Source organism: Notamacropus eugenii, chromosome 3 (assembly GCF_028372415.1).
Source record: "Notamacropus eugenii isolate mMacEug1 chromosome 3, mMacEug1.pri_v2, whole genome shotgun sequence".
In the NCBI taxonomy this organism is placed as follows: domain Eukaryota; kingdom Metazoa; phylum Chordata; class Mammalia; order Diprotodontia; family Macropodidae; genus Notamacropus; species Notamacropus eugenii.
The window spans coordinates 314,959,207-314,986,917 of NC_092874.1; positions in this window are offsets into that span (position 1 = coordinate 314,959,207).

Consider the following 27,711-nt stretch of genomic DNA (forward strand, 5'->3'; position numbering starts at 1 on the left):
CATTTTCTCTCTGTCTTTCTCTGTCTGTCTCTCTCTGTGTCTCTTAACTCTTTGTTATAAAGGTTAGCTCTCTGAGAGGGAGGGAGTAAGGAAACATCAAGAAACTTTGGGCAATGTAAAAACAAAAAAATACTGATAAAACTTATTTAGGAAAAGAAATTGGCACATTGAGTGACACTGACGAAAGCAGATGTTGGAGTATTGATGAGGACACTGAGTTTCTCTAACAGAAAATGTATTAATTCTAACTTGTTCTTCTGAGAGGAAATCATTGGAATGTCACAGAGATGATAATACCTTATGATTAATGAAGTATTTTATGTAATTATAGCAATGGATATTTCTACAGATCTTCAAGGTTTGCAGAACACTTTATATGATAATGGCTAATACTAATGTGAGAATTTTTGGTTTGCAAGTGTTTTTCATATATTCTTTTACAACACCACAGTGAAGTAAGTAGTTCAGGTTATTATTGTCATGCCCATTTTACAAGAGGTGCAGAGAAAGAAAATAACTTGCTCAAGGTCATTCAGCTAGGAAGTGATTTGCTACTTACCACCCATATGACTACAGACAAGGCACTAAATGTCTCTGGAGCTGGAAACTTCCTCTTCAACATGAGGCAGCTGCAATATGAAGCATTAGGATGGTCCCTGAGGTCCCTTCCAGTTCTCAATGATTCCACTTTATCTTAGAGGTGATAGGAAGCCACCGAGGGTTCTTGAACTGAAAAGTGACAGTGGGATGTGCATTTTAGGAAGATTATTTCAGAAACTCTGTGTCAGTTGGATTAAAGAGGGTAGAGTTTGGAATTAGGAAAATCATTTAGGACATTCTACTAGTAGTTCAGGTAAAAGGTGATGAGAATATGAGAAATGTTTTGAAGATGGTATTGATAAGACTTGTCAAATGATTGGAAATGTCAAATGATGGGGGATTGAACATGGGGGTCAAGGAGAGTATGTAGGTGAGGATGACTCCAAGGTATCCAAGGTACCTGGTCAAATGGATGGCACTGTCCTCAAAAGGGGAAAATTCAAAGCAGGGGAAGAGATTGGGGGAAAGATGTGATTTCCTGTTTTGGACATGTTAGAGTTTGGGATGTCTATAGGAAATCTATTTGGAGAGGCCATCAGGCATTTTTGAAGAGTTGGATTTGTGAGTCATTTGCATAGAGGTGCCAATTGGTCCCACTGGAGATGATGAAATCATCAAGAAAGAGGATAGTGAGAGAGAATAAATCTTTGTAATTCAGAGCAAGATCAAGAAATTAGAAAAAATTCCATTAAAAAGAGAATGGTGAAACTTATCTGAGATTCTCACAAGAAGCCATGTGTCAAGATACTAAGGCTTTCCTTGAGGATAGGCTTCAAGAGGAGCCTGAGAGGTGATCTTATCCAGCCTTCATGCAGTTATCAGGACTTCTAAGGACTGATAGTCCTCCATTCTTTCCTCCAAGATTTCCAGAGATATTGATATTTTCCCTAGTTACCAATTCTAATATATTATTATTGTGCAAGCTTGTCCTGTCTCACAATGCATTATATTTGGTCCCCTTCTCAAATTCATGTGCTCAATATGCCTGGTGAGATCTTTAAATATTAAACATTATGTTTAGGACACATTCTGTGTTCAAGAGAAGAGTCTGGCTTTCTGCTGAATTCTGTTATGTTTCTTATTCATATTCATGGAGAATCTGGTCAGTTTTGTGCCATGATCTTCAGCTAAGTCCAGAAGCAGTGGGATGCAGAGGGAAGCCCACCCAACCAGGAGCTGGAATACATCAGTCCAACTTCTAACAGTCTCTTATTACTATTTCTTAGCATGTCATCGAACCTTCATTTCCTCAAGTGGAAAAATGAAGATACAACTACCACCAGCATGAATTTATGTAGTACTCAAAGGTTTACAAATCATTTTAGAAACATTATTTCAGCTTATCCTCACAACTCTGGAAGAGAGATGCTTTTATTATCCCTATTTTACAGATGAAGAAACTGAGGCTCAGAAATGTTGAGTGATTTGACCCAGCTAGTGCGTGTCTAAGATAGAATTTTAACCTAGGTCTAGGTTTTTAACCTCACCATGGTATTCCCTTTATAGTCGAGCCTACACAGAGCATAAGATAGGGTAGACCTGAATACAAGTGGAAAGCACAAAGGAAAGATACCAGTAGAGCTGTGCACATTTATGAACCAATGACAAGGAGGCTTAGTGTGCAGTACAGAAACAAGTCGTGTGATTATTCTTTTGGAATGGACTTTTATTTTCCTATTCATTTCTTTTCTTTGGGAGAGGCATTCTATATGCTTTTAAACTTGTAGGTCACTCTTCTTCCCACGTTATGATTCAATTACGTTTTCAAGCTAAAGACCCAAAAGGAGGAGAGTGTGGGAAAGCAACTTTGCATGAGATTAAGGTAATCTCAGATTAATTTTTAACTAGAGTTTAACTTTATTCTAAGTAAAAAGATCTTTTTGATAAATGTAATTTCATGTAATAGACCATTTGAAGGAACAGTTCTTTTATGATCAAATCCTCATAATAAATGAGCATTTACTGATTAATAGTTACTATATTTGCAGAGTTGGTCCTATTGTGGCAAGACCAGGTTATCTATTCATAAATCTCTCTCCTGTTAACATATGACTTTGATGTCACAAATTCCCATCAATGAAAGCAAGATTTGAGATAAAATTTTAATGATAATTTAACTTTGATGATTCAGATTAAAGCTATCTTTTTGATTAATTAATTTGTTCCTGAAACTGGAAGAATTTTTGAATGTTAGTCTTAGTATCTAGGATCAGAGGTTCTTAACTGAGCAGTTGTTCCATGAATGTTTGGATACCTATATTTCTATAAGGCTAGTTTCCTTTATAATGCTGCATATTCTGTTTTATGCATTTAAATCACTATTCTGAGAAGGGCACCATAGCTTTACCGTATTGTCAAATGGGTCTGTGACAAAAAAAAGGCTAAGAATTCTTGTACAAAGAAAGTAAAAATGAGTTTTTAAAAAAAATTCTCTCTCTTAAGCAAACTCTAATTGAGGGACTTAATTGTCAGGATGGAGGCATATGAAAAGGGGCACAGTTTTTTATCGACCTGGATCTGAGCTTCTTAACATAGGGTCTCTGAACTTAAAACAATATATATTTTGGTGACTTTTGATACCATTTGTTTCTTTTGTAATTCTGTGTATTTTATTATATGTATTTAAATTATTCTGAGAAGGGTCGCATAGGCTTTACCATTCTGCCAAAGGGGTTCATGTCACCATAAAAGAGATGAAATATCTTTTTCTTTAGCATAGATTTAGAAAGGGAAGGAACCTTGGAGACCCTCTAGTCTAACCTTCTCATTTTACAAAATAGGAAACTAGAACTCAGCGATGGTAACTGATTTGCGCAAGGTCATACTGGTGATACATATCAGGTGGGATCTGAACTCAGATCTCAGACTTCTTTTTCACTAATTCAGGGTGACATGAAAAATAAATTCTGTTCAAGCATGGGGATAAATTCATGGACAGAGAGTGTTAGAACAAGCAGTTACTGACAAAAATTAAGGATTGACAAGAAACTTATTCAAGGTGGCAAAATTTATATTTCTATTTAAGTATTAATCTAATTTTGTGTCATGTTTTTGAGTAGAGTGATCAGTGATTCTGGTTAATGATTTTTCTTATTTTCTTTAAATGATGGATTTAAAAAAAAAGAGGGATGAATGTAATATTTTCCCTCTGTTAAGACCAACTTTGGTGTTCACCCTATGAAACAATAATTTAAGCACTACTAATTTTAGCTTTTGTTTAAAAAAGAGGAAGCAATGAGATATTCCACCATGGTAATGCTATTTTAATATTTAATTTTAATTTTATTTAATATTTAATATTTTAATGCTATTATTAAAGTAATCACTATTAAGTTAATAACAATAATTGGCAGTGTTTTGAGGTTTATAGGACAACTTTCAACCATTATCATCTCAATTGATTTCCCCCTCACTCCAACAATCTTGAGGTAAGTCCTTGTTGGACTTGGAGTCAGAAAAATGTGAGTTCAAATCCAGCCTCAGATATTTACTAGGTGTGGGACCTTAGACAAGTCACTCAATCACTTTGTGTCCCTATTTCCTTATTTCTAAAATGGGGATAATAATAGCACCCATTTTACAGAGTTATTTTGACTGAAATGAGATAATATATGTATTTTGAAAATCTTGAAGCTTCATATATAAGTAATATTATTACTATTAATTACTTATGTTTCGTAGACTTTAAGTGGCTTGTACATAGTTGCATAGCTAATAAGTCTTGGAGGCGAGATTTGAATTCAAGCCTTCTCTGACTCCATTCTGTTAATCCATGAAGGAGTCTATAAGGGAATGTGACACTGACTGGGTAAACATTGAAATATAAAACAAAGCTACATTCTCTTCACAGTGATTGATGGAGAGCAAATATATATTTCTATTTGGGAAAGATAAACTACTTCTTATACTTCCTGTAGGCTTGTAAAAGAGCTAGAAATAGGGTAAGGTGATGGGATTTTGTACCAGGGTTCCCCAAATTTAGAGGGCACTCCTAGCATTTAAACTCGTTCTGGAGTATGGAAACAATTGAGCTTTGTACCTAGTTAGCAATAATAATTAGTTAAAATAAGAAACCATTCTTCTTAATAACTCTGCTCCACATTAGTGTCCCTTTGGTCTACCTTTAATCTGTTTTTCTCAATACCCAACTCCAGTGGTGGTCTGAAGATGTCCTAAGCTCTTTACCCAAAAGATCTCGGTGTTTCTGTCTCCTCAACATGGCATGGTGCTACAAAGGTCTCTACTCTCATTAGGACCTTGTGTCCCAGGGATTCTGTTTCTCCTCCATGGGGCAGTATCCAGGAGCTTTCTTCCCCTTCCTTCATTTGAATATATCTTTAAAAAATGGTATGAGGGTGTGCTTTTGTGAAGGTTTTTCTAGGTATGATAAGTCCTAGTTAGAGGTCTGACTTGCAAGCAATCCATCTTAAAGCTATATATTTTTAAAATCTTGTTAAATTTTGTTTGGATGTATACTTTTCATTTTTAAAGTTGTATTTCATTTAGCTTAGATTTATTGTAACTGTAAAAGGATATAGTCCCTGTAAAAAAATATAATATATATAAGGAAGTGGATATATTTAAATCAAGTTTCTGAATTGCAATCGCAGAAATATGGTTAATTAAACACAACTATTGTATTTGAAGTTTTTAAAACAACATCTGGTGACCTTCTAACTTTAAAATTCTGTGATTATGTGAATTTCATCATAAGACTAAGAAACATTTTTCTGGTTAGGAAAGGCAAGCATAGGGAAATCATATTCTTTTTTAAATTTAAATTTATTTATTTAAGTTTTCAACATTCATTTCCACAAAATTTTGGGTTCCAAATTTTCTCCCCATTTCTCCCCTCCCCCCACCCCTAAATGCCTAATTACCCTTATCACCAGTCTGCCCTCCCTTCTAACATCCCTACCTTCCCTTATCCCCATCTTCTCTTTTGTCTTGTAGGGCAAGACAAATTTCTCTACCCCATTACCTGTATTTCTTATTTCTTAGTTGCAAGAACAATACTCAACATTGTTCCTAAAACTTTTGAGGTCCAACTTCTCATCCTCCCTCCCTCCTCACCCATTCCCTTTGGGAAGGCAAGCAATTCAATATAGGCCATATCTGTGTAATTTTGCAAATGACTTCCATAATAGTCATGTTGTGCAAGACTAACTATATTTCCCTCCATTCTATCTTGGCCCCCATTTCTTCTATTCTCTCTTTTGATCCTGTCCCTCCCCATGAGTGTTGACCTCAAATTGCTCCCTCTTCCCCATGCCCTCCCTTCCATCATGCCCCCCACCCTGCTTATCCCTTTCTCCCCCACTATCCTGTATTGTAAGACAGGTTTTCATACAAAATGAGTGTGCATTTTATTCCTTCCTTTAGTCGAATGTGATGAGAATAAGCTTCATGTTTTTTCTTTTACCTCCCCCCTTTTTCCCTCCACTGAAAAGTCTTTTGCTTGCCTCTTCTATGAGAGATAATTTGCCCCATTCCATTTTTCCCTTTCTCCTCCCAATATATTTCTCTCACTGCTTAATTTCATTATTTTAAGATATGATCCCATCCTATTCAATTCACCCTGTGCTCTGTGTGTGTGTGTGTGTGTGTGTGTGTGTGTGTGTGTGTGTAATCCCACCAGCTACCCAGATACTGAAAAAAGTTTCCAGAGTTACAAATATTGTCTTTCCATGTAGGAATGTAAACAGTTCAACTTTAGTGAGTCCCTTATGACTTCTCTTTGCTGTTTACCTTTTCATGCTTCTCTTCATTCTTGTGTTTGAAAGTCAAATTTTCTTTTCAGCTCTGGTCTTTTCATCAAGAATGCTTGAAAGTCCTCTTTTTCATTGAATGACCAGTTTTTCCTCTGAAGTATTATACTCAGTTTTGCTGGGCAGGTGATTCTTGGTTTTAGTCCCAGTTCCTTTGACTTCTGGAATATCATATTCCATGCCCTTTGATCCCTTAATGTAGAAGCTGCTAGATTTTGTGTTATCCTGATTGTATTTCCACAATACTTGAATTGTTTCTTTCTAGCTGCTTGCAATATTTTCTCCTTGATCAGGAAACTCTGGAATGTGGCCATAATGTTCCTTGGAGTTTCTCTTTTTAGATCTCTTTCAGGAGGTGATCGGTGGATTCTTTCTATATTTATTTTGCCCTCTGGTTCTAGAATATCAGGGAAGTTTTCCTTGATGATTTCATGAGAGATGATGTCTAGACTATTTTTTTGATCAAGGCTTTCAGGTAGGCCCATAATTTTTAAATTGTCTCTCCTGGATCTATTTTCCAGGTCAGTTGTTTTTCCAATGAGATATTTCACATTGTCTTCTATTTTTTCATTCTCTTGGTTTTGTTTTGTGATTTCTTGGTTTCTCATAAAGTCATTAGTCTCCATCTGTTCCATTCTAATTTTGAAAGAACTATTTTCTTCAGTGAGCTTTTGGACCTCCTTTTCCATTTGGCTAATTCTGCTTTTTAAAACATTCTTCTCCTCATTGGCTTTTTGAACCTCTTTTGCCAATTGAGTTAGCCTATTTTTCAAGGTGTTATTTTCTTCAGCATTTTTTGGGTCTTCTTTAGCAAGGTGTTGACCTGCTTCTCATGGTTTTCTTGAATCTCCCTCATTTCTCTTCCCAGTTTTTCCTCCACCTCTCTTACTTGATTTTCAAAATCCTTTTTGAGCTCTTCCATGGCCTGAGCAAATTGAATAGTTATTTTGGATGTTTGGGATATAGAAGCCTTGACTTTGATGTCTTTCCCTGATGGTAAGCATTATTCTACCTCTTCTGAAAGGATGGGAGGAGATATCTGTTCACCAAGAAAGTAACCTTCCATGGTCTTATTTTTTTTCCCTTTTTTGAGCATTTTCCCAACCAGTTGCTTGACTTTTGGGTCTTTGTCAAGAGTAGGGTATACTCTGAGAATCTGTAAGATCTCAGTTCCTCCAAGGTGGCACAATCAAGTGTGTACTGGTCTGGACACAGAGAGGGATTTTTGTGCCCGGAACCTTAGCAGTTACCTCTCCACAGCCACCTGGCCTCCAGTTCCTCCAAGTCAGCACTGGGGGCTGATTTTCAGATAAGCTGGATGGGCAGGGTCTCCATTCAGTGCTAAACAAAGACCAGCTGCCTCAGGGCCTCTACTCAAGGCTGAGGTAAGACTCAGCTCTTCAGTTCACCCAGGGGTTTTTATGCTCCAACAACAGAGTGCTCTGTATGGGCTGCTGTGCAGCCTCTGTAGGTCGCTGCCTGCTGCTGGAGCTCTGGGAAGGCCTTTCTCCCTTCATGGCCAGCTGAAAAATGTGGTCACTGACCTTTGGCACCTGTGAGTTGAGAGATCTGGGAACCGCTGCTACTGAGACTGGGGATTCCGTGACTGGAGATTCTGCCCCCAAGGATTGTTCGGGACACGCTGCATGGCCAAGGCTGGTCTGGATTCCGCTTTACATCCTGTGCAACAGATGTTTCCCGTGGGCCTCTCAGGTCACCCTGGGCTGGAAATCTCCTCCACTCTGTTGTTCTCCACTTCTGCTGCTTCACAATTTGTTGAGAGTCCCTCTCTACAGTTTTTTTTATGGGCTGTGTCGGGAGAGCCTCCATATCTATGTCTTTCTACTCCACCATCTTCGGGAAATCATATTCTTTAGGCAGCTAAATGGATCAGTGGATAGGGTTCCAGGTTCCAAGTCAGAAATAGTTCTGAGTTTAAATTCTGCTTCAGACACTTACCAGCTATTTGATCTTAGTCAAGTTGTTTAATCTCTCTCAGCTCCCATTTCCTCATCTGTAACATGGGATTAATAATAGCACTTACCTTACAGGGTTGTTGTGAATATCAAATGAGGTAACATGTCAAGTGTTTTGCCAACCTTAAAGCTCCCTATATATATTAGTTATTACTAAAATAATATTTCGGTCATGAGTATATTCTGCATAATTGTGATCTAGTGCTTTCTGTCTTTGCATGGAGAAGTTAGGGAACTAGGAGTAAGAGGAGATGGCGTCTGCTTGGATCTCCTGGCATAGTCGGGGAACTAGAGCACTTGTGGTGATGGATGAAAGTCATTGCCTATTAACAAAACAAACTGTAAGACTTCTGATGCCACTGGCTCCAGAAGCGCTGGAGACAGTAAAAAGACTTTTGATCCAATGTATAAAGATAAATAGAATTGAAAAACTACTTGTGTCCAAGCCAGGGGATGAAGCTAGGACGAAATTAAACAGGGAATAATGAAAATTAAATATCAAGAAACTATCAAAATGCACTTGTTTGTTTGTTTGCTGACATTTTGTATCATTGTAAATCTATACGGTTTGTTTGTGTCTGTTGCCATTTCCTATCCTTGTTGATCTACAAGGTGTGTTTGTATTTGCTGACATTTACGTCATTGTTAATCTCTGCCTTTCTCTGCCTCTGTATCTCTCTGTTTCTGTCTCATCCCTTTATCTCAGTCTTCTGTTTCTCCTCTCTCTGCCTTTGGCTCTAACTCTCTCCCTCCTTCTTTCTCTTCTCTCTCCTTCCCTCCCTCTCTCTCTCCCTCTCTGTCTGTCTCTGTCTCTCTCTCTGTGTCTCTGTGTCTCTGCGTCTCTCTCTCTCCCCTCTATTACAAGGTTGAACAGGCCATGGTGATCAGATAGAATTCAAGGGACAAATTTTGTTGTGTGGAAAACAGATAGAATTTCAGGTCTCTTGGGAACCAGAGACTACTCCTGACCAGTAGGAGACTTTGTAACAAGGTAATTAGGGCACAACAATTTCTTTGTTTTAAGCATACCTAAAGACTTTATCTTGGTGAGACGGTGCCTAGCACTGCTAACTACAGATAAAATTATCCAGTGGAAGGAGGGGGGATGGCAGGGAATGGTGTTGGGATGGCCTGGGCCTCCTTAAGCTGCTGGATTGTCCCATCTACTTTTGGGGTAAGAGAGAGACAAGGGAGGTTGAGACGACTAGAACTATTAGCTCATAATAGATTAACCACAAGTTTTGATTAAGGTCTGACTATGCGTTAAGCACTGTGCTAAGAGGCTCATTGGATTCTTACAACCCTGAGAGAGAAGTGCTATTATTATCCGCATTTTGCAGATGAGGAAACAGAGGCAAATGAAGATTAAATGGCTTGCCCAGGGACCTGTAAGCACATATAAAACATTGTTTGTTGTTTTTCAGTCTCATTCTTTGTGATCCCATTTGAATTTTTCTTGGTAAAGATACTGGAGGAGTTTGCCATTTTCTCCTCCAGCTCATTTTATAGATGAAGAAACTGAGGCAAACAGGGTTAAGTGACTTGCCCAGGGTCACAGAGCTAGTAAGTGTCAGAGGCTGGATTTGAACTCCAGTCTTCCTGACTTTAGGCCCAGTGCTCTATCCACTGCTCCACTAAGTACCCCACAGATAAAATATATATATATATATATATAGCAAAAATATAGTTAATAAATAAATTGTATCTTTGATCAGTGTGTGACAACTGTATGTGACAACAACAAGCTACATAAATCCTTTTTATGCTCCTTACTTGTATCAGATCATTTATTTATCGTACTCCAACAGACAGGTGTAGCATGGTTGCCAAAAGCATCCTATGACAGTGTCAGAGGCAGAACCTGAACTCAGATCTTTCTGACTCTGAGGTCAGAGTACATTGGTTAATGTCTATTCTTACCTTTTGAATGGAGCATTATATTTTTATTTTTGTCATTATAACACATGGGAAAGTGAGCTAATCTCTATCTCTCTCTTTCTATGGACGGTCTGACCAGTTAGACCATCAGACCTTGGTAAACCTCAACTTCTACTATGACAAAAACATCACAAGACTGAATTCTACAGTATCATGGACTGACTTTTTTTTTTAAAGGCAATCTGGGTTAAGTGACTTGTCTGGGGTCACACCTATAGTAGGTATCCAAGACAGAATTTTAACTTAGGTCCTCCTAACTCTGAAGTCAGTACTCAATCCACTACATCACCTAGCTAACCCCATGAAATAACTTCTTAGGGATAATTATTGTCAAGAACTCAAGCAGGAAAGAAAACTTCAAAAGACATGGGTTTTGGTACCATGCCATCATTGGTCTATCCTATCTTTCACATGCCCAGGGAAAGAGGTTTCATTCATAGAATTCAACTGGTCTGTAAATGACCATGGGCAGTTGTGGAGAATGTGTAGAATCACAGATTATTAGAGCTGGCCGGGACAGAGGTCCAAAGGTGGGAAGTCACTTATCCAAGGTTCCATGGCTGCAGAGTCCGCTTCTCTCAATTTCATTCCCTACCTCGGTTCAGTTCTTTGCCTTCATCTTGTCTACCATGTTGCCTGTCTTACTTTATGGTTTGACATTCCTCAAGTGTTTTTGAAACAATTTCTGGCTATCCCCTTTGCTGAGCACCTATAACAATCCATTCCTAGCATTCTCAATATTTATTGATGGGTCTTAGGCTCCTGGTGACTGTCATCCCTTCATGTTTTTGAACTCCCTGGTAACTACGGAAAAGCTAGGGTGAATGACAACCTACCCTCAGCACCCAGCATCCAAAAATAGTCAAAAGTTTGATACTAAACAAAGCTACCCAGCCAGTTCAACCGAACTATCCAAGCAAGCTACTCTTGTTCCCATACTGCAGGCATGGAAGCTTATGAAAACCTCTCTCGGTCAACTAGAGGCTTAAAAATTGACTTTTGATCCTATCCTGGGATTTTAAGAATGCTTTCTTCAGGGATGAAAATCATGTCATTGATTTTTTTAAATGTTTGCATTGGAAACAAAATACTTAGGAAATCCTTAGGAAGTCTAGTGTCATTTAGACACAAAGAATCAAGTAATAAACATGTATTAAGTGCCTACTATGTGCCAGGCATGTGCTAAACTCTGGGGATATGAAGAAAGGCAAAGACAGTCCCTGCACTCAAAGAGCTCTAATTGGAATGTGAACAATTACGTACAGACAAGATCTATACAGGATAAATTGAAAATAATCTCAGAGGGAAAGGGGAAGGGAAGAGAGAAATATTTCTATGGTACCTATTTTGTGCTAGGCACTGTGATAAGTGCTTTACAAACATTAAGTCCTTTTCTACTCACAACAGCCCAGTAAGGTAGGTACTGTTATTATCTCCAATTTACACTAAGATTAAGGAGTAAGGGCTGTGTGTAAGGATTAAACGAGACAATCTATGTCAAGGACACATAAATGGTAGCCATTACATTTGATTTTGCCATAGGTAGAAAAGGTTGGAATGAAGAACTGGGAAGTCAGAAAGGCAAATTAATTTTTCTTTTGAAAGTCCGTCGCAGATAGAAAATTGTATTTTGCTGAGGGTTTCAAAGCTTCTCTCTATAGAAGAAATGGTTGAAGAGAATTTGATAACAAATGAGATGACAGAAGCACTGGAATTATTCAAATCCTACAAAAGATTTCATTTCAGTTCAATTTAAATAACATTTATTTAGTGGCAATTATATGCAAGGCATTTTGCTAAGTGCTGTGCGTACAAAGGCAAAAATTGAACAGTCCCTGCCTTTAAGAAACTCATATTCTACATTCCATGTGAAGATAAAAGGGGTAAACTATTAAAGACCTTAAATAGCCAAGGTCGGAGAATAAGATTAACAGCTGAAATAAATCAATAACATTTAAGGCTTAATGAAAAAGGTAGTTACTTAGATGCTCATTTTACTAAAAAGCGTTTTATGAAGTATCCTATTTTGAATCCAAAGCTTGGCAATACTGTTTAATGTTGAGGTTTATTTGCTTTAATAGATAATTCTGGCTTTGCAGAACAAGTTTGTTTTTATTGCCGTTTCAAGCAAATCTAATTTCAGGCTAAGCCTACTGTTCCAAGGAAGACACCATCTCCACCTGGTGACATTTTACTCTAATTACAATCGCAATTCTTTAAAATTGTGAACATTTCTTGAAAATTAAACTTGCATACCTGAACTTTTAAAGTGACAATATCATTATATTATTCATTCCAAGTTGCTAGTAAGCTTTCCTACCTTCATTTTATCTTTGTCAGCGAGGAGGTCCCTACATAGAAGAAGGGCTGCTGGGTGCCCATGGTGACAGATGACTGAGCGAGCTGCCAGCATTTGGTTCTTGATATAAGGTATATGTCACCTATTAAGTGCCTCAGTGATTGGCTTGGCAGAAAAGGAACCTGAGAGTCAGATACTAAAGAACAAATACTGGTCCCAGCCTCAGAATTTTAATGGGAGAGGATGAGAATAGAAATAGCCACTCTCTGGATCTCTATTTCATCATTTGTAAAATTGGGAAAATATTACTTGTACTGTCTAGGTCAGAAGTCTCCAAAGTGGAGAGGGAGAAGGATGAAAGAAGATCCACTAGCGTGTGTGGAAAAATATTAGAACTTCAATGTCTATTTATTTAAAAAGAATAAAATTGAGCTTTACTATATTTAATATATAGACTGAAAGTTCAATCCCTACTCAGTCCATATGTCAGGTTTCTGTTCTATTAATAAAAGTTTATTTTATCTTTATTGCATGATTTTAGTTTGGATTTTGTGTATATTTTATCACATATATGATGCATTATTAACTCAGCAGTGCATGTATGCAATTTACAAATATTTTAAATGCATCCTGAAACTTTTTTTTTTTTTTTTTTTTTTACTAATAAGGATGTATGATCAAAAGCTGGGCAATCACTGACTTTATATGGTTTAAATTTTCCCTAAATCCTTCATTCTTCCTAACTGCCCCATTTCTGTCTAGGGCACTCATAACCTAGGTGACAACCTTGCCATGCCTTTGAAACGTCTCTTGTATACCAAACGTTCTCTTCACCTTACATAGTTACCTTCTGATACAGACCCTCATTTCTGTATCCCAAATTATTGCATTTGCCTGCTGCTTGGTCTCCTTGCTTGAATTTCTCTCATTCCAGTTTATCTTCCACTCAGATACTAAAGCGACATTCCTAAAACTCAGGTCTGATCATTCTACTCAATGAACTCCAGTAACTCCCTATTGCTTTCAGGATCAAATACATAAACAAAACAAAACAATTTCATTTGGCTTTTAAAATCCTTCATAATCTTGCCTTTTCCTGCCTTTTCTGTCTTCTCTACAACAGAGGTATCACACATGCAGCAGCAATACTCCTGCCTGGGGGCAGAACCAGATTAAAATGTAATGAGGAAATATTTAACAAAATAAATAAAAATACAACAGAACAAAGATAATGTTAATCTGTCATTTTCTAAGTCCAAACACAGCCCACTGGGATCCTTATGCAAGCTTTAGTGGCCCCTATTTCTATTAGAATCTGATACCACTCTTCAACGTTTAGTAACACTGGCCTTTTGCTGTTCCTTGGACATGACAGTCTTTCTCTTGACTCTATCTTTTCACTGGCTGTCCCTTTTCTCTTCTCAACTTTGACTACCAACTTCCCTGTCTTACTTTAAGACTCAGTTCAAATCCCACTTTCTGCAAGAAGACTTGCTTGTTACCCATCCCCACCAACCCTTCCATCATAACTTCCCTCTGAGATTACCTCTCATTTTTGTTGTTCAGCCATGTCTGTCTGACCCTTCATGATCCTATTTAAGGTTTCCTTGGCAAAAATATCGGAGTCATTTGCCATTTCTTTCTCCAGTTCATTTTACAGATGAAGAAACTAAGGAAAATAGGGTTAAGTAACTTGCCCAGGGCCTCACAGCTGGGAAGTACTTAAGGCCAGATTTGAATTGTAGGCATTGTACTCTAACCACAGTGCCATCTAGTTGCCCACCTCTTGTTTACCTTGTATATATCTCAGATATACGTAATTGTTTACATGCTGTCTCCTCCATTAGAGCATAAGCTCCTTGAAGACAGAGACTGTTTTTGTCTTCTCAGTTCAGCATTTAGGAAAATGCGTGCCATTTATTAATCATTGCTTTGCCAAAGTTTGCCAGCTTCTACTCTAGAAGATCAATTCTTTTGTTGCTTTCTTCAGTTCTTTCTTATGTCTTCTAACAAATCTATTGACTGTTGTTATTGTAAAACTATCCTGGAAGTTTCTTATACTGTAGTATTTCTTCATTGTATTAGGAGATCTTCTTTGCTTGGTCATTTTCTTCAGTCTCTGTGCTAGGGAATTAACTTTGAATATTCTATCACTTGAAGGGCAAATGAATTGATGTTGAGGGAGACTCATGTCTCATGTCAGTTAATTTCAAACTCTTTTTTTTGGACTCAGTGACTGCTTGAAGTTCAAAACTTTAGTAACTGTTTCTGTGTGTTGTGAGTGAAATTCAACAAAGGTAAACTGAAGCACATTTTACTGAGCAAGAAGGTAACAAGCAGGCTAATGACTCTGTCTCAGGCAGTCTAAAACCACTAGATCAAGATATAACTCTTTTTTTGAATTTTTTTGTATTTATTTTTAACACAGTTTATGACAGATAAAGCAATTCAAACTTTTGGTCGGGTGATACATCTTTTTAAAGCATTTACAATATGGACTACAAAAGAATTTTTTTTTTAAACATAAGCCAACAGAGACACAGATAATATTTATGTTGCTAACTTCACAAGTTCTTGATCTAATTGTCTCCACAGTATTACTAAGAATAAAAGGACCCTAACTTCATGATGTTGGTCTAAAGTCCTAAGCCTAATAGTTCAATTTTAGACAACCTTGGATGTTCCTCTACCCATAATCTGAAATTGAATAGATATGGTATTAAGCTTACAAACCTTTGGATCATAGGAAATTGCCACCAAGAGTAGGGACATTGCAGGGAAACAACATCTCCCCAACTTCATGTCAGTTCCAGGCAGGATGAAATTGTCCACTTGCATTCAGTCAGGCTTAAAGTCTGCCAGGTGTCAGTGGGGAAATTGAGTCTGGAGAATCCCACCTCAGCCCATGCTGAACAGCCGCTCTCCCACGCTTCCCATGAGATCACCTATGCAGTTCATACCAGCATCTCATGAGCTTACTGGCATCATGTAATGGAGGTTCAGATAGCCTTTCTTGCTTCCCATACCTGGAGTTAGACTCAGAAGAACAGTCACTTAGTAGTCCCATAGCATCTAAAAATGGCAAGTTCCTATAACCAGGTTTAAAATATGATTATAGTTTCACTTTGGCTAAGGAACATCTTTTAGGCAAGTCTTAAGTGGCTTACATGCCTTTCTATACAAGTTCTAGTTCCTGATTAAATGGCAATCATAAAATCTAATTTATCATTAAAACCTTGACTTTTCCATCAATGCCAAATTTTATCAGAGGTTACCTTCCTCTTGGAAAGTTAGTCTGAAATTCTTTTCTCCAAACTAAAGATGTCATTGATTTATTCTCAGTAATTAATTCAGTAATTTAATACTAATTGCTTTTACCTCACTTTGCAACATGACCAATTTTCTCCCTATCACTCCCCTCCCTCCACTTCCTAATACCTTGCATTCTGGTTGCTCCTTCCCTCAATGTACCCTCCCCTCCATCACACCCCACCCCTCTCCTATCCCCATCTTCTCTCTTTCTTGCAGGGCAAGATGAATTTCCATACCCCTATCCCTGTAATTTTTATTTCCTGATTATATGCAATAAAAATTCTCAACATTCGTTTCTATTACTTTGAATTCCAACTTCTTTCCCTCAAACCCTCCCTCCCCAGCCCCACTAAGAAGGGAAGCAATTCAATACAGAGTAAACATGTGTTGTTTTACAAAAGACTTCCATAATAATCATGTTGTGTAATACTAATTATATTGCCCTCTGACCTACCCTATCCTCCTTATTTTTCCCCCTACAATTGACCTTGTCCCTTCTCAAAAGTGTTTATTTCTAGTGACTCCCTTCTCCCATTTGCCCTCCCTTCTAACATTCCCTTCACTCCACTTGTTGCCTCCTCTCCTACTTTCCTGTGGTGTGATATAAATTTTCATATCAAATTTAGTGAGCATGTTATTCCTTCCCTCAGCCACATGTGGGGAGAGTAGCTTTGTTCCCCACCCCCCTTCTCTCTTATCTCCTCTAATAAGATTTTTTTAATCTCTTTTATGCCCCGTTTCATTACTCCTTTTCTCTTCCTGGAACTTTCCTCCTTCATCCCATTAATTTTATTTTATATTATTTTATTTTGTGTGTGTGTGTGTGTGTGTGTGTATGTGGTTATCATCTCTTCTGATACAACACACCCTGTACTCTCTATCTATGTGTATGTGTGTGTGTGTGTGTGTGTGTGTGTGTGTACAATCTCTCCAACTACCCAAATACTGAGAAAAGATTCAAGAGTTAAAAATATTTTCTTTCCATGTAGTAATGTAAACAGTTCAGCTTTAGAGAGTCTTTTATGATTTTCTTTTTTTCCCCCCCTGTTTACCTTTTCATGCTTCTCTTGATTCTTGTCTTGGGAAGTCAAATTTTTAAATACAGATCTGGTCTTTTCCTCAACATGAAATTTTCAAATTTGTCTATATTACTGAATGTCCATTTTTTCCCTTGAAGTATTATATTCAGATTTGCTGGGTAGGTGATTCTTGGCTTCAATCCCAGTTCCTTTGACTTCTGAAATATCCTACTCCAAGCCCTTTGATGTTGAAGCTGCCAGATCCTGTGTTATCTTGATTGTATTTCCACAGTACTCAAGTTGTTTCTTTCTAGCTGCTTACAGTATTTTTTCCTTGATCTGGGAACTCTGAAATTTGGCCCCGATATTCCTAGGAGTTTCTCTGTTCGGGTTTCTTTCACGGGGTGAGCGATGAATTTTTTCAATATCCTTTTTGCCCTCTGATTCTTTAACATCAGGGCAGTTTTCCTTGATAATTTCATGGAAGATAGTGTCTAGGCTCTTTTTTTGATCATGGCTTTCAGGTAGTCCAATAATTTTTAAATTATTTCTCCTGGATCTATTTTCCAGGTCAGTTGTTTTTCAAATGAGTTCTTTCCCCTCATCTTTTATTTTTTTAAATTTTTGGTTTTGTTTACTAACTTCTTGGTTTAACTCATAGTCATTCTTTTCCTTGGACTCAGTTCTCTCTTTCAGTGAATTATTTTGTTCAGTGAGCTTTTGAACCTTCTCCTCCATTTGGCTAATTCTGCTTTTTAAAACCTCCTTCTCCTCGTGGGCTTTTTGGACCTCTTTTTCCAATTGAGTTAGCCTCTTTTTAAAGCTGCTATTTTCCTCAGCGTTGTTTTGGTTCTCCTTTAGTAAGCTGCTAACTTGTTTTTTAAGGTCTTCTATTGCCTGAGCCAAGTTTAAGTCCCCTTTGGAGGGAGGGCCCTTGACTTCCTCTGACAGTATGCCTTGTTCTTCCTCATCTGAAGGGATGGGGGAGACACCTGTTCCCCAAGAAAGCAACTTGCTATGGTCTTATTTTTTTTCCCCCTTTTCTGGGCATTTTCCCAGCCAGTTACTTGACTTCTGAGTTTCATCTCCACACCTACCTAGCCTCCAGTTCTGCCCAGCCAGCACTTGGGGACTGAGATTCAAATGCTGCTTCCCAGCCTCAGGGCTTTTGGCAAGGGCCGGGCTGCTATTCAGTGTGAGATTAAGTTCAGGTGCTCGGGTTAGGGCAGGGCAGCCACACTGGGCTCAGTTACCTCTGGGGGTTTATGAGGAGACCTTCAACAATGGATCTAGGCTCCAGCCTACTTTGGGAGCCCTTGTCTGCTGCTGCCTCCCCTGCTGCCTCCTGAGGGGGCCTGAGTTATGGGGACACCTCGCTCCCCTCTCAGCCAGCTGAAAAGACCCTCTCACTGACCTTTGGTGCCTGTGGATTGAGGGACCTGCGCTGCTGCGGGAGATTCTGTCCCTGGAACCTGCTCAGATCTGCTCCACTTGGTGCCATGCAGCCAAGGCAGGGCTGGGCTCTGATCTGGGTCTGATGTGCAACAGACCTTTTGCATTGGTTTTTCAGGCCTCTCTGGAACAGAAATCTCCTCCACTCCGTTGTTCTGTGGCTTCTGCTGCTCCAGAATTTGTTGGGAGTTCTTCTTTACAGGTATTTTATGGGCTGTGGGTTAGGAGCTAGCATATGTGTATCTTTCTACTCCTCCATCTTTGGCTCCTCCTCCAAGACATAACTTTTCAAACAAATATAGAATTGGAACAAAGAACAGGGTAGGTGGGAAAATAACATGAGTGGTCATAGCATTGGTTACATCATGGTGTTGAAGACGACATGAATAGTCACACAGATAAGGCATGGGTAACAATATGGTTGAAAGTTGAGAATGAAGGCTAGCAATAATTCCCTTCTTCCCTCCTGTGGCTAAAAAATGTTTATTATTTGAGTGATAGTGGATCAGATATCTTTGAAACTTAGTGGTATATAGATACTGGACCAGACTTCTTGGTGTCCACCCTTTCCTTAAGGATAGCAGGTTTCCCTGAGGCAAGTGTAGAACAATAATTAGCAGGAGAACTAGATTTCTAAGCTTAACTTCTTATTTTGAACTCAGTTCAGAGACAAAGAACTATGACTTAGGCATTTACAGGACAAAATCAATTATAAAGTTAAATGAAATGCAAATCAGTGTTCACTTTCCTCATGGCTACAGACTGGAGAGCCAATAATTGTGATGGACTCCGGGATGGGCATTGAGGCTCTTGGTGGTTGCCTGCTCCAGCTTTGAATAATTAAAAATTTTCTTTGATTTATCATTGTTGTGAACCTGAAATGAAGGGCATTGGTGGAGGGTAGGCAGACAATGATGCTGATGATACAATTTATGCTTTCAAAAAAATTCTAAGAGAACTTCTAAGAAAATTCTAGAAAGATTCTAAGAATTTGTGTGGGAATTTATTTGATTTCTACTTTTTTGATGACTGCTATTTTACTTCACTTGGCATATTTTTAGGGTGGAATTATAGAGAGCTGGGTTTAGAGAGTGGAGACCTCCACTCCATCACTTTGTTCTAGTAGTTTTATAAACTTTAAAGTTCAGTATAAATGTGTATTATAGTAGTTGTCATGAATAGGATCTGAGCCTGTGCTTTCACTGACGTAAGGAATACCCAAATAAGGAAATTCCTTCTAGCCATGTAGATTTGCAAATTCTTTGTAATTTATGCTCTCAGAGGGGAGCCATGGGCCTGACAAGCAGTAGGTACTTAATAAATGCTTAGTAATTCACTGATTAAATTTAACATAGTGGTACTAGTATTCCCCTGTTTCTCTGTGTCCTCCTCTGAAACCTTCCCTCTTGTCTTCTCTGTGTATTTTAAAAGTGTTTTATTAATGTTCTTGTTTTCTTCTCTTCCCTATTTTCCTACCTGTTTTGGCCAGAAACCCTGAGGATCTCTCCTCCTAGATTGATTTTTTTTGATTAGGTAAAGGAGTCATTCCTTAGCTCATTTCTTACCTAACCTTAGTCACTGAATGGGTGCTACCTCAGTCAAAGTAAGAACCCAGAAAGACCTTAACCTGAAAAAACCAAGGTCTATCTGCATCTGGGGCCATCTTCAGTCATCTTGATCTTTATGTTGTCACTGGACCCAGATGGCTCTGGAGGAAAAAGTGAGACTGGTGACTTTTCCTAGCCCTCCCTCACTTAAATCCATCCTTGAGCATTCATACTTGCTTGTCCTTTGTTCTCAAAGAGGACCATGACAACAGGAAGTTGATGCCATGACTTGCATGTGAATTGGAAGTAATCAATTAAGGACAGAAGCAGCTTCAGGGAATGACTTCTAGCAGCAAAAGAAGATAAACATCTAAGGATTTGTGAGAAAGTTAGCCCTCACAATCAGAAGTGGAAGTACAGAGAGGAGCAGATCTTGCTTTCCAGCAGAGATGCTAGACCCAGAGGAAAGTTTGGTGAAGATTCCACAGGAATGAAAGTACTTTAAGGCCTCCTCATAATGGAAGAATAAGCAGTCCTGTCTGCATTTGTTTCCTACATACATACCTCACTGCCACTATATATTGTTTATTCCTACTCTTCTTATAGACTCTGTGTGTATTTGTGGGAGAATGAACAGGTTTATAGTGGGAATGATTAGTAGCTTTCTATCTTACTATCCCATCTTAGGAAATTTCTTTGTTAGGGGCTAATTTTGATTATTAACTGACAATTAATGTGAAGTACACTAGTGAGGGATATATGGATTATACTTGAGATTCTAGGGCAGTATTCAAACCCCAGGAATACAATATGAAAACCCATGACTTCTGAGTTGGGGCAGTAGACCAGAGAGGGTCCTACAGAGTGAAGACGTTAGAAGAAAGGAGATCAATTAGAAGTCTATTATAATGATAGTAATGAGAGATACTGAAGGCTTGAAGAAGCATGTTAGAAATGTGGATGAAGGAAGAGATTGATGGAAGAGATACTGTTATGGTAGAATCAACAAGATATCTCAAGTGATTGGAACTGGTGAATGAAGAAAGGGAGTCAAGGATGGTTCTAAAATGATCGATCTAGGTGACTGAAGAATGACAGTGTCCTCAATAGAAATAGGGAAGTTTTCAAGAGAGACATGTTTAGGGGAAAGATAATCATTTTGCCTTGGATATGCATTGAAGATGTTCAGCTGGCACTTGAGGATGACAAACTGGGAGTTAAGGAAAGAGATGAAGGCTGTATGACATGGAAGTCATCACCAGAGGGATGAAAACTGAACCCATAGTAAATGAAGACACCATTAAGAAAAGGTATAGAGTAATAAGATAAGAAGTTTCAGGACAGATATCTTGGAGAGTACCTCACTAAGAAGGAGGATTATGGAAGATGATCTAACATTGGAGACTGAGCCATCAAAGAAGTCAGAGAAGAAGTAGGGGATTTCAATGCTGCAGAAGATAAAAGGGAGTATCTAAAAAGAGAAGGTGGTTGAGACTGTCAGAAACAACTGAGGGGAATAACAACTGGGAAAGGGCCAGAATGTCAATGAGGAGCACCTTAATCAGAACTGGTAGTTTATTGGTAAACTAAGATGTGAGTTTCATTGGAATGGTGGGACCATGATGGGGCTAGATTTCAAGGGGTTTAAAAGAAAGTGGATGAAAATAATAAGTAGAGATGATTCTTTCTCTGAGCTTGGCTGTGAAAGGGAAGAAAGATAGGAAATGATGACTTTCTGAATCCATGCTACATTCTAATTTTATTACAGTTATCCATCCTTGGGATAAACTGAAGTCTTTAGCCAACATAACCATCCAACACAGTGCCTCAGTGGGAATAATCAATCTAAGAGAAGACAAACATAATAAATGACACACTTTACCCTGAACATTTCGTTCATTGAAATATCTGGACAATTGGTTAATGTGATCTCAAACTCTGAGTATTTGGATAAATCTACATGCAATTGATTAAAATTTTCCATTTTTACCTATATGATTGGTGTGATGAACATCTAATGGGGGAGACTAACAAAGGTTCGGAGAACTGAAGATAGAGACATTTAAATGTAAAACTGATTGTCAAAGGGAAACACACTGGAGGGGACTTATGAGCTGGTTTTAGAAGCATAGCTACCTACAGAAGTATATGGGGACCCAAATGTCAAGTTGGAAAAAGATACTAACACACACACCTATATGCATATATACATATATAATTCATTCTTTTATTATATTAAAGACTAAATCACATACACATCTGACTCATACCCTGATTACATTATTAAAGAACCAATTAATTTTCCTTGCCATGTATAAAGTGTACAAAACATTTTATAGATGAAATAATGGAGAATTGGGGAGCAAATTAGAACTGTTTCCTGAACAGTGGTGATGATTTTCAAAGCCAAGATGAGTTCTACAATATTATATTTTTCTTTTGCTGTATGTCTTAGTAAATTAATGTTCTCCTTGGTGACTATCATTACTTTTCCAAAGACAGTCCAATGAAATGATTAATCTAAAAGGGGCAATTGCAGAATAGCTAGTGTGGAAGATGAACGAAATGATATCAGTGACATATTGAATTTCTCTTGAAATAAGAATGTCAATATTAGAAAATAATTCATCAGCTGTGAGCTACTCTTGAGGCAGGAAAGCTGTCGGCTTGAGGAGGCTTTGAGGTAATAGCTTAAAATAGAGTTGTGCAATAGCAAATCAGTAGATTTATTGGTTTATCTAAACTGAGCTATTATCAGTGGGTTAGTTAGACATTTTTCTTGTCTCCCATCTTCTGTCTGACTCTCTCACCTCTCTTTTCTGTGCCAATGTATCTAATTCTCTGACATCTTAGAAAGCTCATGCAGTCTGATGTTTTCAGTCATCACTTCTATGTTTATTATTCCCAGATCAGTATCTCCAGTTGTTGCCTCTTACCAGAACTTGTCTTGTACATCTTTAAGCTGCCTACTGACCAAAATTTCCACTTTGTTTTCCCATTGTCATCTGAAACTCAACAATTCCAAGGAAAATATATTGATTTCCTGCAAAATTACTTTTTCCTGTTAATTTTCTTTTCCTCATCAATGACACCACCATTCTTCAAATCATTAAAGCTTTTATGATGTCATCTTTGCATCTCTCTTCTTCATCCCTATATTCAGTGAGTCACCAAGATTTATCAATTCTTCCTTGTATACCATCATCACATATCTATTCTCTTCATTCCTGCTGCTAAAATACAAATCGAGGTCCTTTCAATCTCAATTATCACATCAGAATATTTTAACCAAATATTTTACCCTCAAATTTTGCCACAGCGGGGAAGTAAATATAAAATCAATGTTGGAAACTGTAGCATTTGGCAATGTGTTCCATTATACTGGCACAGGGAGGTAATTATTGTAACAGATTTGAAAAAAATCTAATAGGATAAGCCAAGATGGCACAGTAAGAGGAAACAGTACAGCCCAGCTCCCCTGACAACTACCCCCTACAAAGATCTCAGAAAAGAATCAGACAAAGTAGAGATATGAAAACTAAGATGAAACCATAGGGGGTCAACTTTCAAGAACAAAATCACAATTCTGGTGCACAGGCAAATGACCAGAGCAAGAGCTATGGAACAGAGGCTGCCTAGGATCAAGGACTCAAATCCCAGGAGTAGAACCGGACTGCAGTGCTGCGTATCTGACCCCAGAGAGGGGATTTGGATCTCAGATTTAACTCTTGGCTACAGGGGACATGGCACTGTCACTCTAACCCATGAAAGACAATCTCAAAACCCTAGTGCAGGGTCGGGGAAGAACCAGGTTATGGTGCTATCTCACTAATCCATGGGAGGAAATCTTTGAACCAGACCCCAGGAACAGAATAGAGTCATAGCATTGTGACTCCATTCCAGGAAAAGGAATCTATGAGCCAGACTCTGGGAGCAGAACAGGCCATAATGCTGTCCCTTGGACCCAGAGAGAGAGAATAGGTGTAAGGGAAAGGAATAAGCATTTATTTAGTGTTTACTATGCACCAGATACTGTAATTAGCACTTTGGAAATATTATTTCATTTGATCTTCCTGGTAAAGTGGCATTATTAGCCCTATTTTACAGCTGAGGAAACTGAAGCAGTTAACTGTGTTGACCAGTATCACACAACTAGGAAATCTCTGAACTGGATTTGAATTCAGGTCTTCCTAACTCCAGGTCCAGCATTTTCTCTATTATGCCATCTCGCCACCTTTAGAGAAAATGACATCACTCTGTATCTGTAGCTTGCTAACAGGCTGATATCAGCAACTTGCTCCTGAAACAAAGCCCAGGGCCAAATCTATACCTGTATTGCCAAGACCTGAACTAAGGTTGGGACCCTAGAAATTCCAGGAAGGCAGCTACCAGAATGTGCCCTTGGTCAGACCACATGGGGTCCTTTTAAAGTTTATTGTTCCTTGATCCAAGACACTCTGGTGTTTCTTGAATGTAGCAGACAATACTCAAAGAATGTAGTGGCAAGAGAAAACAGGGGCAGGAGAAAGGGAGGGAATAAAAGGAGAATAGATTCAGGAATTAGACATAAGAATAATAAACTCTAAAGATTATAAAGGGGAGCGTGAAGAGGTATTTAAAAGGAAAGAAAGGACAATAATCTGTTATAAAGAGGGGGTAGGGACCAAAGGGAGGAATAAAGTATAAGAGAATTGAAAGGAAGGAAATGCACAATTAAGAATCATAGCTAAATATGAATGAAATGAACTCACTCAGAAAAATGGAAGAGAAGACCAGAATGGGTTAGAAAGTAGAATCCAACAATATGTTGTTTATAAGAACCACACTTAAAATATAAAGACTGACAGAGTTAAAATAAAGAGTCACAGCAAAATCTACTATGTTTTCACTACACTCAAAAACACAAATCATACTTTCAGAGTAGGTAATAGCAAAAGTAGCCTTATTTAAAGGAGATAAACACAGAAACTACATTATGATGAAAAGTACTTTAGGCAATGATTGATATCACTATCTTACGTATTTAGATCAAAAGGCAGAGGATCTAAATAGTTTAAAGAAAAACTCTCTGGATTGCAGAGAGAAATAAACTGCAAAACTATAATGGTGAGGACTTCAATACATCCTTTCCAGAGTTATACAAATCTAACCAAAAATGAAGAAAAAAGAAGTTAAGGGTCTAAACAGAATTTTAGAGCATTTTTAGACACACTTCTGGAAATTATGGAATGAGAATTAAAAGGAATACATATGTGCATAATCTATATCTATATCTATACACACATATTTCATCGCTATAGTTTTAAAATTAACCACATCCTAAGGCATAAATCATAAACAAATACAGAAAAGCAGACATTTTAAACATTTTCTTTACTGTCCATAATGAATGTAGTGCCAATATGATATTCACAGTGCCTATGGCAGCTATGAATATACTAGCACAGTTCTGAATTGCAAACTATAACAGACTCTTCATATAGAAAGCCGAAGAAAAATATTTAAAAAAGCCAAATCCATCATAGCGACAAAGAAATCTACGCACAAGAACAATGCTGGGGGCATTACCATTCACCAGTCTTCTTTCTGTTAGGCTTCTCACAAACCAGCTCCTTTAAACAAATCACAAGCAGGTTCCCTTAAGCAAAATTGTAGACAACCTTTTCTACTCATACTAGTTGCTGCCTGCTCTTTCCCAGCTCTGACTAGCCTGACCAACTTCCTCCCAGCTCTGTTCCACCCTTCCTATTCCACCCATTCAGCAAACTTCTCCCACCACATGTGACTGAGGCTTCCATGTGATTTAAGGTTGTCACGTAAGCCTATTAGTGGATGGGAAAGATCTTCAAATTAAGCAAAAAATGCAGTAACAATACAGTGAAATAAAATGATATTTTAAAAAGAACTGATGAAGACAGGATCAAAAATTAAATGCAAATTAAATAATGCAACTTAAAGAAATGGTCAGTTAAAGAATAAATAATAGAAATGATAACTAAATTCATTGAAGACAATTACAGTGTTGTCATACCTATCTATCTATCAATCTATCTATATATCTGTGAATCAAGAGACAAAATTTATGAAAAGAGAAGAAATTAGAACCTTTCTAATTAGTTCAGAAGTAAAGCAAGGCTGTCCATTCTTACCACTACCATTTGATATAGTGCTAGAAATGCTAGCTACAGCAATTAGATAAGAAAAAAAGAAACAGGGAATAAACATACACCAAGAAGAAATAAAATAATTTATTTTTGCATATGATATGACTGTATACATAGAGAATCTTAGGGAGTCAGCTAAAATTTTATTGAAATAATTAAACTTCAGCAAAGTTGCAGATGCAAAATAAATCCACATAAATCATCAACATTTTTATATATCAATAAAACCTAGTAGAAAGAGGAATTCCATTTAAAATGACTATAATGTACAGCATATTTGAGGATCTACCTACTAATATGTACGCTAAAATACTCCTTACACATATAAAGACCAAAATAATTTGAGAAGTAGGAAATGATGATGGATTGACTGAGATGATATAATGAAAATGACAGTACTACTCAAATTAATCAACTTATTTAAGAACATGCCAATCAAACTACCAAATGATTATTTTTTTTAAGGTAAAAAAAAATTGAGGAGGGGGCAGAGCCAAGATGGTGGAGTGAAAGTAAATACTCAGCTAACCTCTAAGACAAATTCCTTCACATACCTCTAAAAGGAGAATCTGAACAAATTTTAGAGTGGCAGAATCCACTAGGAGATGGAGTGTGGAAGATTTCTAGTCCAGGACAGTCTGGAAGGTCAACAGGAAGGATCCTTTGCATGGGAATGGAGGAATGCAGAGCACACAGTGCACAGGCTATATCAGTGCAGATCCACCATAGCAAAGCTAAGCAGGAAGCCCTGGGCAGTCTGAAGCAGTAGCAGCACTGAGGATTCTTGAATACCTTAGTGGAACTGAGTGGGAGAGAAGCGCAGCAGCAGTGCTCCTGAGACTATTAGCACACAAATTAAATGTCAAGTCATCTACTTGAACTTCCTGGATCCAAGATGGTAGAGTGATTTGGAAATGCTCTACCCTTCCCCTTATTGACCTTGAAAAACCCAGAGAATATTTCCCCAGGAGAAATCCTGGAACAGTGGGATCAGCCCAAGGGAAAAACAGTCTCTTAACCAGAGATGCTAGGAAAATTACAAAAGGGGGGGGGGTCCTTCTTGCTGTGATTGAAGGGGATCAGCACAGGACCAGAGCTATCCCAGAAAACCCCACCTCAGAAAACTGGGAAGAGAAATTGAGTCTTAGTGGGGTGGAGCCCTGTAAACACCAACACCAGGACCCTAGGTGCTCCTCAGCACAGCCATGGGAATTGGAAAAGACACTAGCACAGATGGGGTTCACCAAATACTGAGTTTGCCTGTGCTCAAGCTCAGGAGAGGAGATCTCCTGTGGCCAGACCACCCCTCCCCCAAATCTCGTGCAGTGAGCTCCAGGGTAACTCTGGGGAAAGTCAGAAAGACTTCATCTGGCATGTGCTTTGACACAATAGTCACCTCAGCACCAGGAAAGTGGCAGCATTCTAGCTTCTAGCTGAAAGAACCAGAGGTCATGTTACACAAATCAAAGTCTAAGCACAAGAACTGTGGGACAGAGACCCCTGTGCCCCGGAAGAAGAAATCCACTCCAAAATCCAGGAAAAGGGAGACTGTTCTGAGCAAGAAGCAAACCAGAAAAGAAAAGACCATAGAAGATTATTACGAGGACAAGGAAGAAAACAGAAATACCAAAGGGAT